A 17,091-nucleotide genomic window follows, 5' to 3' on the forward strand; every position below is an offset into this window, starting at 1 on the left:
ACTCTATCCTGTTGCACTTGCCCATCAGTCTCACCTTGACTGGGGAGCCTGCTCTGGATATCTCTAAGCTCCCTCTTTTGCTACTGCACCTGTGTCTTTTATCAGTGACCTGTCCCTTTGGAAAGGGCAGTGACCTTCTGTCTCTCCCACAGATGCGCCGAGGGTACCCCCGCCTCCACTTCCACTGTGTTTGTCTGCCTTCCTATGTTACAACCCAAAAGGGTTTGTTTTGGTTTTTTCCCTCCAAGGTTTTTAAAGTTTAGCTACAAGGTGTGGGGCTTGGTTCTTCAGACCAGCATCAGGGCTGGGAACTTGTTAAAAAGGCAGAATTTCAAGCCTTTCTTCAGACCTACTGAATCAGAACCTACTTTTTCAAGAGATCTCAGGGGATTCAGACGCACATTAAAGTTTGAAAACCAGGGCTTCCCTGGTGGCGCAGTAGTTAAGAATCCGCCTGCCAATGCAGGGGACACGGGTTTGAGCCCTGATCCGGGAAGATCTCACATGCTGCGGAGCAACCAAGCCCGCGAGCCACAACTACTGAGCCCATGTGCTGCAAGTACTGAAGCCCACGCACCTAGAGCCCGTGCTCCTCAACAAGAGAAGCCACCGCAATGAGAAGCCCATGCACCGCAACAAAGAGTAGCCCCAGCTCACTGCAACTAGAGAAAGACCACATGCAGCAATGAAGACCCAAGGCAGCCAAAAAAATAAAATAAAAGAAAGAAAGAAAATAAAGAAAAATTTTTAAAACGTTTGAAAGCACTGTTTTAAAAATCATCATACTGAAAGAACATTTTTAAACCAATAATTTGCAAATGTATTGTGTATAAGAGTCCCTTGGGATGCTCCTTAAACATGCAGATTTTCTGATCCACCCAATGGAGAACCTGAGTCAGTATTTCTGTGGACAGACTAGTGCAGAGGCCACACTTGGAGAAACTCGCTTTCAAACAGAAAAAGTAGAACATCTTCACTGTGCTTTTCATCAGTGGAAGGTGTTTCTAGCATGTTAGGGTGATTCGCTTCTGACACACTTGTCAAGGTATAAGGGCAGTAAATTTCGGGGGGTTTTCCCTTTCAGAAACCTCCTAGATTCCTTCATCAAGGCTCCTAGTTGTTCAGACTTCTTCCTCAAGTTTTCCCAGGGGCAACTGTAGCCATCCCAACTTTACCTGGCTCATGTGTGCTTTCACCTCTGCTTTCCGCAGTGTGTACTTGGGGAAGAGGGGCCCAGCGTGCATTAGACCACCTGCCCAGAAAGCAAGTGAGCATCTCCTCAGTACAGTCCTTCTGCCTTGACTCTGATGGGCAGGGATATGTCACTCTTCTCTCTGTACCTGCTACCGGAGAGGATGAAAGATAATGGTATTTAAACCATGGGGGAAATCTCTCTTAAATGGCTATTTTATTAGATCCCTGTCACTCGATTTCCTCCCATCTTCCTGCAGCCAGAATGTGCTCACAAACCCCTGTCCAAGCTGAATATTCAGACTGGGTTCAAATTCTAGCCCTGGTGTTTTCTTACTATGTGACCTTCAGCAACTTTCTTAAGCTTCCCCGATCTATTTCCTCATCTCTAAATGGAAATAATAAGAGCATATACCCCAGAAGGTTGTTGTGAGGATTTTCAGAGTTAATGCTTGCCAAGTATTGTTCTACGTTTGCTGCAAAATAAGCATTGATAAATTTTAACATATTATCAAAAAAGATGCTTTGGCAGAGATAGCTAGCTGCCTACCTATGGTGGACTGATACTTTGCTGGTCCCCTGTGAACCCTGCTTCCTGGATTTTATGCCTTTGTGTAATTGCTTCGCACTTTGAGCCACCAGTCCGTGAGGAAGCCCAAGACACCACGCGAAGGAGAACCAGTATCTCAGCCAACAATCCCTAGCTGACCTCCAGCCAGGGACCAACACTAACCACCGACTCTAGGAGTGAGACCATTTCAGGTTATTTGGCCATTCCAGAACCACCTGGTCAACCCACAGAATCATGAGAAATAATAGATAATATTGTTGTTGCTGTTTGAAGCCACTAAGTTTTGAGGTTGTTTGTTTCACAGCAACAGATAAACCCAATATCCATTCTCCCCATTTCCACATTAGCAGAACCCCAATTTTATTTCATGTACAATGTACCCAGCAAAAAAGTCTGTATTTCCTTCCCTTCCTTTCAGAGGGGGCTGGCCATGTGATACAGTTTTGACCAATAAAATTAAGAAGTTGGGTGGGGCTTTCAGAATATCTCCCTAAGAGGGGCGGGCCACACTGGCTGTCCACTCTTCCCCTTCTGCCTGCCTGGAACACAGAATGGATACTGTAGGCAGGTAAGCTGTCTTCTGACAATGAGGGGAACAATCTAGAGAATCACAGAGACCTCAGACCTGACAACCTTGAGCCACTGATCTAAATAAAGCAACTTTTCAGAATATGAGAAAAACAAGCCCCTATTTTGTTAAAGCCACTGTTACCTCATAACAGGCACCATTATCACTGTAACAGGCAGCTGATTCCAAAGCTCATGATGTTTCAGTCACATTATTTACTAGCGTGGAAGCTGCGTAGTATAGTCATTTTCAATCCAGGCTGCACTCTAGAATTGGAATCTCTGTGGGTGGAGGTGGGTTTACTTATATTTTGGTTCTCATAGCACACTGCTTCATAATAGTTCAGCAGAATAGTACGCCTCGCATTTTCAAGGGCACAGCTTGCCTGGCAACATGGCTTGGCAAAGCCACAGAATAGTGCTCAAGAGCTAGAAAGCAACATGAAGGCATTTGCTGTTTTCTTTTGATGACTCTTTGTCCATGTATGCCTAAGGTCATCTCTCCAAATAGGCTGGAGGTCAAGGACATCTCATATTTCTTTTTACTATGTGTGTTCAATGCTGTACCTTACATATTAGCCAATAATTTTCCATAAAGATTTAGCAAATTGTGCCCTAGAAGTGTTTAAACTATATCCTATGACCTTTTTTAGGTTAATTATTTATATTATCTATTTAGCTCTTACTCTGTGCCAGGGAACTATTGTACAAGCTTCATATGTATTAATTATTTAATTTCCAAAATATCTCAAAAGGCAGGCACTAATATTATCCCCGTTTTGCAGATGAGGAAACTGAGGCCAAGAGACATTAAGTGATCTGCCCCAAATTGCACTAGTAAATGGAGAAGCCAGGGCTCAACACACAACCTGACAGTATTTCTTCTTTTTTGTTTTTTTAAAAAAAACTCTCTCATTTCTCATCTTTACTCCATGTTTGAAAACGAAGAGAAAAGAAGAGGTCAGTCATGATTGCTGCCCAGTAGCTGACAAATGCTTTGGGCTGAGAAGCCCACTCTCCAGGCCACGCGGGGAGGGCTCCTGCCCAGATACAGCTTCTCTGTTCTCACTGGTCTTCTGCAGGTCTGGCCTCACACACAATATTCTAAAATTTCCCCAAGATGCCTCTCCAACCTCGAATTGCTTTCCATCCCTCTGAACCGAACATGCAAATAAGAATGCGCAGACTTGAAACAGAAGGCAGTGTGGTCAGGGAGGTGAACTGGGATGAGAGGGAACACACTGAACGTTCTCATGATTTACGTTTCTTAATATGAGCGTGTTACGTTGGATGTGAATGGAGAGTCCTCTTACGGCACACAGTTTAAATGCAATGTTTTAAAATACTTGCTGGAAGCCCACAAAGCAAATATGAGACCCACTCAGACCTCCACCTCTTTGTCTCAGAGACTTGGGTGTTCTGGTGGCAAATTTCCCAGACTAACTCTATGCTGACCTGGTTTTCCCAAAGGGCCTCCAAAACTCCCTTCCCTGTTACATAATTCAAAAGGACAACCTCCCCTCTACCTGGCCAGTGGTGACCTCGATATCCTTAACACCAGAACCCGGCCCTCCTCCCTTTTATTGGTCTATTATTGTGAAGTCAGTTTGTCATCTTGGCATTTGTGTCCTGAGGGTTGTGGGAACCCACGGCGGGCAGTCACCATGGCCTCTTTCCCTGCTTCTGCTGGCTTCTGTGCCCCTTCCCCATCCCACATCAGCTCTGGGGAAGGACTCTTCACAGCCATCTTTCTGGCTCCGCTCTGGTTGTGCCTCTCTCTTCTGGCATGACATAGGATAGTCAGGAACATTTTCATGGCCTTAATCTTCCTGTTCTGAAACTCAAACAGGAAATCTAGAACAAAAAGTTACAGGACTCTCCTTGAAGAAGGTGAAAGAAGAATGATAACTTGACCTTAGAAGAACCTCCACCTTGAATGTGAGAAACCTGCTTACGGCACATATTTAGATCACTGAGGAATCTGTATTAAGGCAAAGCAAACAAGGGGTTTGTGGAATTTTGTTATATTATCTTCACTGTAGTGTAGTTGTATATCTTAAGCACGAACAGTCTGCCGTGGAAAGTGTCTCTTAAAAATGTGTTCTCTCGTGAAGTCAAAAGACAAATTTTGAAAACAAGAAGCAAACTACTTCACGTCATCTTCTAAGGATTTTAAAGAAAGCAATAAAAATGGAAACATGAAAATGAATAACAGAAGCCAAATGGCTACCAAGCCTTTGAAAAACATAAACAAGAAGCCGTAACAGATGCGAAATAACTCATCAGCCAAAGTAGGACATAGATGTATTATGGGTGCACTATTTGGATAAGAAAGAAACACGAATTAAAATACCTCATAAGCAGAAGTTCATCTCAACAAAGAGGACAAAAATCTGGAGCTCAGGTTTAATGCCATGACAGAAAACAAGTGGACCAGGCCAATAAAAACAGTGGCTTGTTTTAGAATCACTCTATCAGGAGATCATTCTGGAGCATCAACTTTTGTAAGGTCCGTTGCAAGAACTGCCCTACCCTCTTCACCTAATCTCACTTTGCTTGCGATGCTAAATCAAGATCCAGATGCTGCAGGCACGGCTGGGACACCCAAGACAGCCAAGGTCCCACTTTTTGATAATCTAAGGAGAGAGTATAAAATACCAGTGCCTGGGCCCCATACCAGACCACTTTAACCAGTATTCTAAGGCATGAGGCCAAGGCAGTTGGTGATTTTTAATGGCAGATGATCCTAAGGGGCTGCTAAGATTGTGACCCATGGCAGAGGAAGCCAGAAAAGCTGCTACTGGCACATTTGTGGAAGGACATGCCATGTTATTGCTTCTGACTGTTGAGCTTTGTGAAAGCCCCTGCTCTTAGCCTTTTTTTTTTTTTAATTTAATTAATTAATTAATTTATCTATGGCTGTGTTGGGTCTTCGTTTCTGTGCGAGGGCTTTCTCTAGTTGCGGCAAGCGGGGGCCACTCTTCATCGCGGTGCGCGAGCCTCTCACTATCGCGGCCTCTCTCGGTGCGGAGCACAGGCTCCAGACGCGCAGGCTCAGTAATTTGTGGCTCACGGGCCCAGTTGCTCCGCGGCACGCGGGATGCGGGATCTTCCCAGACCAGGGCTCGAACCCGTGTGCCCTGCATTAGCAGGCAGATTCTCAACCACTGCGCCACCAGGGAAGCCCTGCTCTTAACCTTTTGATAATCAACTGCCTCCTTGATGTTTGTGAGCTCCTCACAATGCCCTCCTCCACGGCCTCAATGGCAGATATTTTCTGGAATTTCTGACATGCACAGCAGAACAACCAATGTGGCACATGGATGGCTCTTTGGATTATCTTAAAATGCTCCTTCCAAGAAAGGAGAGGCCACGAAGATTGAGTTTTTGGTATTTGTTCCAAGGTGATGACACCTGGGTTCTCATCTTCTCTTATCCAGTCCTCCGCCAGAACGGGGAGAAGTAGTGAGATCAATATGAGAGTCGTTTATAAACAGACGTGGCCTGAAAGCAATACGACATGGCGGTTAAGACGCCCTCTCTGGAGTCGGGCATCCCAAACCTCGATTCTTGGCTCCATTCTTTCTGGTTCTAGGATTTGGACAAGTTGCTGGATCTATTTAAAGCTCAGTTTCTGCACTGTAAAAACAGGATAATACTCTGTCCAAGTTGCTGTGAGAATTAAGGAAAATGGCATCTACTAAATCCTCTATCCATATTTAGCTCTTGAGCAGACAGTGGTGCACAGCAGTTAAGAGTGAAGACTCGAGAGCTGGACTGCCCTGGTTTGAACACTACTACCTCCCAGCTGTGTGACTCTGGGCAAGTTACTTAATCTCTCTGTGCCCCAGTTCCGTCATGTGCCCAACGGGGATGATAATGGTACTTATAGGTTTGATGTAAGGATTAATTTGACCTAACATTAGGTGGGCCTGACATCTCAGTTTGCTCAGGACAGTTCCAGTTTATGCCTTTTGTCCGGTATCCTGGCTGGTTTAGCATTTGCCTGCCCTACTTCACTCTCAGAAGTGTCACAGATTGTATAATTAAGTATATGACCACCATAGTTAATGTATATATCACTTAGAAGAGTGCCTGGTACACAGTAGATGCTAAATGTGTGTTAGCTGCTAATGTTAGCCCCCATAGCAGTGCTATCCAATAGAAATACAATGTAAGCCAGATAGCAATTTTTAAATTTTCTACTTAGCTACATTTTAAAAAGCAAAAAAAAATAACTGAAATTAGTGTCTATAATATATTTAACCTAATATATCCAAAACATCAGCATTTCAATGTGTAATCAATATAAAAATTATTTGTGAGATATTTTTCTTTTTTAGTCTTTGAAATTTGGTGTGTATTTTGCATTTACTGCACAACTCAGTTTGGACTAGTGACATTTCACATGCTCAGTAGCCTAGTAGAGTAGTGACATTTCAGGTGTTCACACGTGGCTAGTGGCTGCCGTACTGGACAGAACAGTTCTGCAGACTTTCCATTCCTCATTGGAGATGATGGGCCAGACAGTCTTAAGACCGTCTCAGGTCTGTAGTGTCAAGGTTCAGATGCTTAGCTTCTCTGCCATACTCCTGCAATTGGGGCTCTGATGCAGGGCTGCGTAATGTATTTTTACCAAACATCTTAGCCTCCCCTCCCCATCAGGTGCCCAAGGTCACTGAGAAGGAAAGGGTAGTAACCTACCCTTGGAGAAATTTCTGCTGGCTTCCTGGCAAGTGGAGAAACCATGGGCTAATCAGTGTTTGCATGCTACTTTATTACTATGGTCTTACTAAATTATGAAAAGCAATGCCACACGTATTAATTTCTCCCATGTCACAGTTTCCTCCTATTTGGAAACATCGTCAAGAAAACACAAAAGGTGGTTTTGCTATGAATATTTGGCCTTTTCCCCGTAGATGATCTCTCTCCAACCTTCTGATTGTGTTTTTGTTCCATTCTCTGGACTGGCTCCAATATCACCACATTCCTCTAAATTATGCTGCCTCTAACTAGACCCAGAAATGCAGTCAGATCCTGACCAAACACCAAAGAGTGGAGGGGTACTTTTTGACTCTGGTACTTTTCGGCTATCTCTATCTCCTCCTTCAGGGACAGTTTCTTTTTATCCCAACAAGTCTTAGCTTTGGTTTCTCAAACTTAAGAAGCTTTTAATCTGGGGAGAACTGATATGGGTGAGAGATGGAGCAAGAAAGAAGAAATGTAATATTATTTAATTTCAAAAATGAAAATTGAGCCCTACCAATTGATGAATTTCATTTATGGATCCTGCTAAGTACTGGATAGCAACACTATTAGGACCTGCTAGAACAGACCCTTTGCCATAACATGTGGGGACAACGTTGCTTGTGAAGGCTCTTCAAACTAAGAGAATGGTCTTAGGATGTTAGAGGCCACGTAATTCAACGTTCTCTTTTACTGATTGGGAAAGTGGGCCAGGCGAGATTCAAACACGTGGTGCAGTTCAAATGGCAAGTTAGTCAAACACAGGGGTCAGGAAACCTGGTCCCCTGGCTCTTATTACTCCTAGTATTGCACATCACACCACAGTTGCTTTGATCTGGGGGTACTTCTCCTACTGAAACTCAACATGCTGTTCATCCCCAAAAGTTTCTACCAACTTTATGCAGTTTATGTGGTCATTTTATCCTTGCTTCCATCTCTCAAACCCTTTCACGTGGGTCAGCTCTCCATCCAAGGGTGGTGTTCAATGTATCCTGAACCCAATTAGCACTTTCTAAAAGGCCTGGGCAATAAAACCACTTGGTGGTCAAGTATGGGTGTTCAACCCCGTACTTGACCACCAATCTCCCTGCAGGTGGCAGAATGTCAGCTGTGGTCTGAAGCAGGTGGTTTGAGTTTCAGCGGAGGGTGGGAGCTGGTAAAGGGTCTTGGCATATGGATTAACTATGAGTCCTTCCGTCCACAATAATCTCTCACCCAGACTAATGTAGATGGTGGGATTATAAATTAAGGAGAATAGTGGCGGGGTGGTGGTGGTGGTGTGATGAATTGGGAGATTGGGATTGACATATATACACTAATATGTATAAAATGGATAACTAATAAGAACCTGCTGTATAAAAAAATAAATAAAATTCTAAAATTTTAAATAAATAAATAAATAAATAAATAAATTAAGGAGAATAAGTACACAAGCCACCTATGGGAGCCACAGGGCTGACAGGGGCCTACCGGCCCCCAAGCAGGTAGCTGGGACAGGGCCTGGCCATGTAGAAGAGAAAAAAAAAAAAAGAAGAGGGACAGGGCCCCTATGAATAAAAGGCTGATGACCCTGCTTTACACAGTTTTGTTTGATATTTTAACTCCTTCAGCTACAGAATACACACATGTTAACTTTCCAAAGCAGCACAGTACACCCTGTACCCCGTTCCAATGCCCACCTTGCCGGCTGCCACCACTTGAATGAGACTGACCTGCTGAAAGGGGAACAGAAAACTCACACGTGGCAGTATTGTTCCCGATAAATACCCTACGCTACACCATTCATATGAACTGCAATGAAAAACAGTATTGTGGAAATTGCCAGCACTAAACCAAAAAGAAGTTTACCAGTTCACGTGTCTTTTAGAGGGTGATTTGAGAGGGATAAAAGACAGGGAGAGGAGTGTACCTCTTGCTTTAAACGTGCTCTTCATCACTTCTCTAAGGAATCTCTGACCTATGATTTAGGAAGGGAAGACCATGCAACTAGTTACACAGCTTTTGCTCTCTGTTTGATAAGTCACCTGTTAAAGCTAAGACAGGCTGTTCCCTTGGCTTGGCCATGGGTGGGGGAGACATGGGTACAGACGAAGTCTGACCTGGGGTCGTGGAGATCTGACCAAGACATTATAAACTGAACTCAGGTTAATTTCAGTTTTGTTGGAATTAAAAAAAAATCAATTGATTGAGTCAATCTCACCAAAAAAAGGACTCATACCACTTATTTATTCTAGAAAACTTCCTGCCCTGTGCGAAGGATGTAGAGTTAACAGGGGGAACACAGGGGCTTTGGTGAATAAAGACTTCCTTTTTTAACATCTTTACTGGAGTATAATTGCTTTACAATGTTGTGTTAGTTTCTGCTGTATAACAACATGAATCAGCTGTATGTATACGTGTATCCCCATATCCCCTCCCTCTTTAGCCTCCCTCCCACCATCCCTATCCCACCCCTCTAGGTTGTCACAAAGCACCGAGCTGATCTCCCTGTGCTATGCGGCTGCTTCCCACTAGCTATCTATTTTACACTTGGGAGTGTATATATGTCCATGCCACTCTCTCACTTCGTCCCAGCTTACCCTTCCCCCTCCCCATGTCCTCAAGTCCATTCTCTACGTCTGTGTCTTTATTCCTGTCCTGCCCCTAGGTTCATCAGAAGACTTTTTAAGCCACAGCTGGTTAACATGATCAAAATGAGTGGCAAAGCCGTCCCAAATTTAATGGGAGGTGGAGAGCTTTGAAATCCTTGGAACTACAGGAGGAGCCCATCACGATTCAAACGCCGGGCTCAGCGGGCTGGGGAAGGGAGAGGGGCTGTCGGCGCCTCCTTTGCATCCCAGACCCTGCAGGGAGGGCGTTCCCCATGGTGCCTCTCAGTTCAGACAGTAGGTTTCTCCTTCCTAACTCTCCGAGCAATACTTAACGCTGGTAGTTTTCTCCTGCCACCTGATGAGCGTTACCGAACATATTCCAACCAACTGGTTCAGTCCAGAGACTACGAGCATGTTCTAGTTTACTTTCTGTTCAGTAATTTTGGAAAACATGACCGATTTGATTCTGGTTAGAAAGCGCTTGGATCAGCGACTTTAAAACACCCCACGACCGCAAACGACTTTGGACGTTAACCAGAAATGCATACTATTCAGGATCTCATCCGTCCTAAACCCTGGGGTCAGAGCACCGGTGGTTTCCATTAACTTCAGGTGATGATGATGAAAGATCCACGGGGGAGAATCCCACGATCCATGGAAAACTAAAAGCAAGCCGCGGACGCCCAGGGCGCGCGGGCCGGGAGTACCTCCCGCAGGTCCGGATCACCTGACTCGCGGAATTTGGGGCCGCGCGGGGTGGAAGGGGAGGGGAACGGTTAGCACCTCCCTTCCCGCTCCCGCGGGATCCGGGTCGGCGGGGGCCGGCGCCGGGCGGCCACGTGGTGGTGCTGCCCCCGCCCCGCCCCGCCGGCCCAGCCCGGGAGCCGCGGCGCCCACTGACCCCCGCAGCGGGGGAGGAGGAGGGACCGAGGCGCAGGAAGCGGAGCAGGAAGCGAGCCCGGCGGCCGCGTTTTCCTGGGGAAGCGGCGGGCGGGGTGGCGCAGCCAGCGGGGCCCGGGAGCCGCCGCCGCCGCCTAGATGGGGTGAGTGCGCGGCGCCCAGAGTCGGGAGGCTCCCCGGAGCGGGCTCCCGGCCTCCGGTCCCCGCCTTTGTGTCTGGGGTTCGGACGAGGGAGGCGGCAGGAGGCGCGGACGGCGTGCCGGCGGAGTGGCTTGGCGGGGTGGCAGCGAGGGTCCCGCCACCAGTCCCTTGTCCCCGCCGGCCGCCCACTGTCTGCAGAGGGCAGACTGAGAAACACAGGAAGAGGAGGATGGTGGGCGTCAGAGCAGAAAGGGAGGACGAGCCAAGTTAGGAGCGGGATTTTCTCCTCCCGGGCCCCGCGACTCGCAGGCCGGCTGGGGCAGGGGTGGGTGCGGCGGGAGCGCGGGTGGGAATGAATGACCAGTCCCCGGCGGGGCGTTCTGAGTGCCCCGCGTCGGCTCCCTGTCCCACCTGCCTGGCCCGCCTGCGTCTGGCTCCCCCCGATCCCCGCTTCAGGGCTCGACCCGCCTCCGCGCTGAACTTGGAGGAGCTGGGGAGGAAGGCGCGAGCGGGAGTCTCGGAGGGCTCGGCGACCGAGCGTCCGCTATTGTTCTTTTTCTGACTCCGGGAGCCCTCCGCTGGCCCAGGGGTGCTGGCGGGGCCACTCCGGGCCTGCGACTGACCCCGCTCCCCGTCCTGCCTTGTCCTTTTCCCCACCGCAGCTCCGAGGAGGGCCGGGAGAAGAGATGCTGGAGTTCGGGCAGCTGGGACTTTGGGGGGAGGGAGGATGTGGAGCCGCGCGCGAGAGGGGCGCCCGCCCGCCATCTACCCCAACCTCTGCCCAGGAGGGTGGGTACCCTCCCTAACCCACCCTCCCTTCGCTGCTGGCTCGGCAGGTTTTTGTGCCCGCGGTTTAGTTTCTGCAGTTTGCAGAGTACATCTGCTAACCCCGGGCTCACGCTCTCCCTTGCGTTTGGACCTCGTCCCCCGCTTTTGTGGAGGGGGGTGGGCCTCAGAGCCGGGAGAGACAGCAGACGCGGCAGACGCAGCCCAGGGGAAAGTAGAGGCGCTGCAAGTGATCTCCCAGCGCCTGGGCTCTATAGCCAGGCTTGGGCTTCTCCAAGGATCCCAGCTCAGCGCAACTTTGTTTCCAGTGATTGGGGCACATCTGCGGGCTCAAGGCCGCTCACCTGAACCAGCGGCTTCCCTTGGCCACAGGCTCACAGGTGACTTAGATGGGTTTCTCTTTTCCTTCCGCGGGAGGAGACTACCGAGCGCCCTGCCAGTTCTCTGGAGAATGTCATCTCAAGACCGTCAGGGCCTGGCAGAGGGAGGAATTGGTTTTACTGATCGGTGAGACTTAAAAGAAGCTCATCTTAGCGAGGAGAGTCTCACCTCCTTGAGGTCTGAACAAAGTTGGAAAAGAGAGAGTGTATCACAAGGAGGCTGGATTTTGATTGCTCTGTCCCTAGCCTGCAGCGTCGTTGTTTACAGGTGTGGCTGGGAATTTTATTACTGATGGATGTAATCAGATCATCCTTTCTTAATGATGCTTACTTAACCAGTGTCATATTTTTTCCCTTCCGCTTGTAAGATAATAGATTTTATGTGAGGAAATTTATCCAGTTCTTGTAATTTTTAACCAGTGCTTGCAGAAGTTGTATTGGGAGAGGTGCTCCCATTCTGGGCTGTCTCCATTCATTGAAATGCTTCAGTAATGAATGTATTGTATCATTTACACTCCTTAGATGTGTTTTTATGGCTTTTTGGGGGGAGGGAGGGAGGGTTATAACCCTGATGAAAAATCTTATTACTATTATCTGTGAAATTGAAATAACGTAATGGATGCTGGGCCCTGGAGATTCAATGGGGACGTGATGTAGTGCCCCTGCCTGCTAGTAGTGTATCTGACAACGAAGCTCTGTCTCCAGACTGCCACTTCCATAGCATCTTTGAGGCAGGCACACCTAGTATCACTCACCTTTTAAAGGTGAAGAACCTGAGCTTTGCAAGTTAGGGGAACTCGGCCTTGGAGTCACTGGAATGTGATGAAGGAGCTTTGTCTGTCTCTCTGTTCCTTCCTTTTTTTCCAAATAAAAGTAGGAAAAATTTCAAACATACCTAAAGGGAACATAACATAGTAAGGCTTCCATTTTTCCACTACTTATGTTTGAGTTCCTAATCTTTCCATACTTGCTTCATATCCCGCCCCCCCCCCCCCGACCCGGCCCTTAAAAATAAACTGTAACTGAAATATTTTATCCATCCTTCCTCCTCTGCCTCCATCCTCAGGTAACCACTAATGTGAAGTCAGTCTACAGAGTGCCCAAAGGTGTTTGGTACTTCGGTATTACATATCCGCAAACTGTATCCGAGAGCTTGTGTGTTTAACATTTTACTTAAATGGCATGATTCTATATACACACGCCTTGCATTTTTAAATTTGTCATTATGTGTTTGAGGTACATGTAGATCTTATTTACTTTAGCTGCTACAGAGAATTCTAGTGTATGAATAAATTATAGCATACTCTTTTCCTCACCAAGAGAAAATTTGAGTTTCCAGTTTTTCACTGTTACACTTTTTCTGCAGAGGACAGTTGATCTTTCCCACTTTTTTACTGTAACAGTGCTGCAGTCAACATCTGAGACATGTTTCCTTGAGTAGTTTCTTTGTTACACACCTATACATTTGATTGCTGGGTAGTGAGATCTAGGTAATGATGCATTTATTATTTCTTCCTCAGCAATATGTAGGGTGTATGTAGGGTCTCTCTTGGTTATTTGCTGAATGAAAAGTGAAATTGATTAATTTTTAGCTCTAAGAGTGTTAGTTGGCTGGATTCTTTAGTTTTTTCAATTAAAAAAAAATAAGAGTGCCTCTTAATTATAAAGTTGGAGCATGAGACAGAAGTGTGGTGCTGAGTTTGGGATACTTGTGCTGAAGCCTTTTCTTGGCCAGTCACTGGTGGTGTAACCCTGGATTACTCACTCTACCTTCTCTTCCTCATTTCTTCAGACTTGGAAAGATTAAGGGGCTTGAGTAGGCATTTACAAAGGCACATTCCTGCTCTAAGTGTGTATGAAAATATGGCTGTGTTCATGACATTTTGCCCTGAATTGTAACCTCATAATCTGGAAGCAGTTCAAGGCATTTAAACCCATTGGTTTCCTCATTATTCCTTCAAATTGCCAGGCACACTCCTGTCTCAGAGCCATTGCATTTACTGTTCCCACTCTCTGGACTGTTCTTCCCCTAGATGTCTCCAGGGCTGTGCCCCTCAACCCTAAGGCTGGGTCATGAGTTCCTCACCCCAGGGACAACATTTCAGCTCTTCACTTAGACATCACCTTCTCAGCCCATCTTCCCTGGCCGCCCCCTTCCAGCATGTCCTGCTGCTCTTTTCTCCTTTATTTATTTATTCAGCCATTTATTTATTTATTTATTTATTTGACCAGGGGTCGAACCCGGGCCCCCAACAGTGAAAGCACCAGTTCCTAACCACTGGACACAGAGAATTCCCTTTTCTCCTTTATTTTCTTCCATGGCACTTAATTGCCTTCAAACTTGCCAGAAGTTTGTATTAGTTTGGTTCATATTAGTAGTATGTCTGTCCTTACTAGAATATGTGCTCCAGGAAGACAGGGGTTTTGTCTCTTTTTGTTTACTGTTGAATCCCTAGCGTCTAGAACATTGTTGACGTACCGTAAGTACTCACATGTTTGTTGAATGAAAGAATTTCATGCTTTTTTGTTGTGATTTTTCTACTTAGAATTTCTCCTAGCACATATTGGATATCCTAAATGGTGCTGGCTCTTCTCCCAGCTGTAATTGAGTGCCCCAGATGTCATACTTACAGGTTCCATCAGGATAAAAACACAGGTTCTTATACACAAAGCACTTTATTTAAATCTGTGTGATCTATCCCACACAGCACTTGTGTCTTCATATTTTTCTGCAGCATTTACCTAAACCTGAATTCAGAAGAAAACATAAGTTACACGGTGCTCAGAAGCACACCCATCTTTCCGTTTCTTGGTACCTTAGCTTTCCCACATTTTAAATGTGGAAGATGTATAACCAAGTGATGTTCATTCTCCATTCCATACAGGATCCAAACAGACTAGAAACGGTCTCGAGTAACACCCACCACACTGAATTTCTAAGAATAGAAAGTGCATTTCTCAGAATTGTTGCAGAGGGTTTACTCATCATTGCTCTGATTTTGTGCATTCATCCTGAGGTGTTGTTTTCTTTTTTCTGTGGTTGGGGGGAATGGTGACCTTAATCTGAAGATCCAGGAGAAACCAGTATATATAGTAGTGTACCCAGAAATACTTAAAAAACTGTCACATCATAAAATCCTTAACTCATGGTACTGAAAACATTCACTGTTAGTGCCGTGCATTATTTTGCTAAAAGCCAACTGGATTTCCTCTATGTAGGAGAAATGATGAATATAGGAGTTGACAAAACAAAGCTGAATATATCAAAGGCCTCTTGGGTATGTTTTGTTTTTTTTTTTTAAAGATTTTTTTTTTTTTATTAATTAATTTATTTATTTGTTTTTGGCTGTGTTGAGTCTTCGTTTCTGTGTGAGGGCTTTCTCTAGTTGCGGCGAGCGGGGGCCACTCTTCATCGCGGTGCGCGGGCCTCTCACTGTCACGGCCTCTCTTGTTGCGGAGCACAGGCTCCAGATGCGCAGGCTCAGTAGTTGTGGCTCACGGGCCCAGTTGCTCCGCGGCATGTGGGATCTTCCCAGACCAGGGCTCGAACCCGTGTCCCCTGCACCGGCAGGCAGACTCTCAACCACTGCGCCACCAGGGAAGCGGGAAGCCCCTTGGGTATATTTTAAATAGGTGATAGGGAAAAGGATTCTAGATTTTTTTTTTCCCCATTATTTATTTATGTAGGTATATGATATAGATGGTATCCTTTTAAAAAAATCATTAAGATGCTGCATGATTTAGAGATTATTTCTTTTTGTTTTAGTGCTACCCACGAGCTGAAAAGTGTTGGTTTAATGAAAGAGAAATGTTGTTAATCAAACCTCAGTTTCCCAACTCTAGCCATCTACAATGAACAGACTGCTTTAGCCTTTGATATCAGACTCACTGGTTATTAGTCAATTTAGTCAATATTTTAATAAGTAACTGTAACTGTACAGACTTAGCCATTTGTTTTAAAACAAAACATTTTTCTCTTTGAAGTGTGCCTCATTCTTCAATCTTATATTGTGTCCAATAGAGTATCTGTCACATAGTAGATGGTTAACATTGAACTACACCACACACACACACACACACACACACACACACACACACACACACACACACACACACACACACACACACACCAGGGCCATAAAGTCCTTAAGGGTGGTCATCAGATACTGAGCTTTCAGAGTCTAGAAGAGAATTTAAACAGTAATCAAAAGGCCGAGGAGTAGAGGTAGTTAGCAAAATGCTAAGGTTGAAGTTCAGAAGATGTAGTTCTCCTTTCTCGGGCAAGTCACATCACCTCTCTAAGCCTTGGTTCTCTTACGTATAGTTAAGAAACCCCTTTCTGCCCTATCCACCCTTTGGAGCAGATACTGTGTCTTAACTGCTTCACCAGCTGGTTTTGTGTGATGGGTCTCACCTCATTTAACCTTACCTGGGACCTAGTCCAGTTCTTTCTGTAGTAAATAGCATTCACTGGAAATAGTGTCTTGCCTTATAAATTCCACAACCATTGGTCACCCCTGGGTGAGGGGCAACCTTTGGGAGTTCATGGCTTATCCATCCCTGCTTCTAAATGAACGGAATCCAGTTGTGAGAAAAGTTGATTGCAGTCCAAGAAGTGTATTCTACAGTGGAAGAAAATATATACTTTTTTCCTTTATTTTTTTCTTAAATTGACATTTAGTGAACACCAAAGTTTATCATCAAGTAACCAAACATAAGCAATTCATCCTCTACTATATCAATTTCCCTCAAAATCAATTACTACTTTTAATCCTCAATTCAACTTTTCTTATCCTTGTTAAGTATTGCAGTTGGTAAGAGCAGTATCAGTCTTTTGTTTTTTTTTTCTTTGCTTACTAGATGAATTCAGTTTGCTGAATCCAGAATGTTTTCTTTTTAAAGAGCTACATGACTCTAGAATTAACAGCCCAGCAGCATCTCTCTCTTTTCACTTTCACTACGTCTGTCCAGTTCCCTTTGCTGGCTGAAGTGACAGAAACCCATCCAGGAAAAAAAAAAAGCTCTGGCAGAGCTCACTGGTGGGGAGTAAAAGGCTGAGCAGCTTCCTTTGCTCCAGGGCAGCACAGAGTCAAGTGTTTTCCTCCAAGAGGAGTTCATTTTGCAAACCGAGGCAGGCCATCTAGCAGTGATTCTTAAATGTTTTTGAGTCAAAGATGGACACTTTTGCAAATTGGATGCAGGTGTTGGACCACTTTTC

At 45.6% G+C, this 17,091-nt stretch overlaps 1 protein-coding gene across 4 annotated transcripts in view; it reads left to right on the forward strand.

Annotated features, from left to right (window-relative positions):
* Window positions 1-10,461: 10,461 nt before the first annotated feature.
* RAI14 (retinoic acid induced 14) overlaps window positions 10,462-17,091 on the forward strand; it is a 149,987-nt gene continuing 143,357 nt past the window's right edge. For 2 of the 4 annotated variants that reach the window (XM_082382221.1, XM_082382223.1), the window contains exon 1: window positions 10,462-10,709. The gene's annotated coding sequence lies outside the window, so the exon portion shown is untranslated. Of the gene's footprint in view, window positions 10,710-11,763; window positions 11,874-17,091 lie in introns of those variants that run through there. The other 2 variants (XM_082382224.1, XM_082382222.1) reach the window with 2 other exon arrangements.

Source organism: Balaenoptera borealis, assembly GCF_965194805.1.
Source record: "Balaenoptera borealis genome assembly, chromosome: 2".
Classification (NCBI taxonomy): domain Eukaryota; kingdom Metazoa; phylum Chordata; class Mammalia; order Artiodactyla; family Balaenopteridae; genus Balaenoptera; species Balaenoptera borealis.